We start from the raw sequence: 1,255 nt of genomic DNA on the forward strand, positions 1-1,255 counted from the left end.
TCTACTAAAAAATACAAAAAACTAGCCGGGCGAGGTGGCGGGCGCCTGTAGTCCCAGCTACTCGGGAGGCTGAGGCAGGAGAATGGCGTAAACCCGGGAGGCGGAGCTTGCAGTGAGCTGAGATCCGGCCACTGCACTCCAGCCTGGGCGGTAGAGCGAGACTCGGTCTCAAAAACAAACAAACAAACAAACAAAAAAAACTTAACTTTCGGCCAATAGCTTAATAACTCTGATTCAGGTTTTGCATTTGTCAACTACCATTGAATGACAATTTTAATGAGTTCGTTCTTATGAGGATTAAATGAAATGACATCTGTGAAAACCTCTTACAAAGTTTAAGCAAATAGTGCTATGCAATCACAAAGAGTTAACTACTAATTTTCAGTGTTAGGTAATTTTTAAAAGCTTTCCAGAGAATTGGCGTCCTTCACAACAGTCTCGTTCCAAAATAATGCAGGCGGGGACTGGGGTGGGGCAGCTCCTCTCGGACCGAGGCTACCTCTTTCGCTCCTTTTGTCTTTTCGGGGCATTAGAACTGTCATGGCGCCTTCAAGAAGAGGGAGGAGGCTTTCCCTGCGTCCAGAGAACCATCTGGGGCACCTGGACCGGGCGGTGGTGTGGACAGAGACGAGCACCAGCTGGGACCGAAAACACCAACCCCTCTCAGATGTCTCGGCCGGACCGGCGCAAGGGGAGGAGAGCGGGTGGATGCCTACTTCAGCGAGCTCCCGGCGGCCGGGCCCCGCCCATCGAGAACGTCGCCCAATGGAAGCCTGCCGGCGGTGCGGCACCGCCCATCTGTTGGTCCGGACGCCGCGAGGGCGGGGCCCGCAGTTCGGTTGCGCTGCGGAGCGCAGCTGTGAGGGAGTCGCTGTGATCCGGGGCCCCGGAACCCGAGCTGGAGCTGAAGCGCAGGCTGCGGGGCGCGGAGTCGGGAGGTGAGCGCCCAGGGAAAAGAGGGCCCCGGGAGGAGGCGGTTCGCGAGAGGACGGAAGGATCGGCCTCCGAGGCCCAGGACGGTGGGACCCGCCAGGCGGGTGCTGAAGGCGGCCCTGCTCACTCAGTAGCCCAGGCCCGATCGGGCCCTGCCTGCTGGAGCCGAGGGGCCGCTTCGGCCCCGCAGTCCCTTCCTGTCCCTCCCCGGCCTCTGGCTTGGCGGCGGCGCCCCGGAATTCTGCGGGCGCGGGTCGGGAGGCCTGGCGTTCGCTTGGAACTCCGGCTGCGAGAGGCGGGGCCCGGCGGGCGGGGGCGGGGG

General features: G+C 60.8%; 1 protein-coding gene across 2 annotated transcripts in view; it reads left to right on the forward strand.

Annotated features, from left to right (window-relative positions):
- Nucleotides 1-762: 762 nt before the first annotated feature.
- The window catches only part of NRBP1 (nuclear receptor binding protein 1), a 13,305-nt gene continuing 12,812 nt past the window's right edge, over nt 763-1,255 (forward strand). For both annotated transcript variants that reach the window (XM_017876975.1, XM_017876976.1), the window contains exon 1: nt 763-938. The gene's annotated coding sequence lies outside the window, so the exon portion shown is untranslated. The remainder of the gene's footprint in view (nt 939-1,255) is intronic.

Source organism: Rhinopithecus bieti, unplaced genomic scaffold, assembly GCF_001698545.2.
Source record: "Rhinopithecus bieti isolate Rb0 unplaced genomic scaffold, ASM169854v2 scaffold_7681, whole genome shotgun sequence".
Classification (NCBI taxonomy): domain Eukaryota; kingdom Metazoa; phylum Chordata; class Mammalia; order Primates; family Cercopithecidae; genus Rhinopithecus; species Rhinopithecus bieti.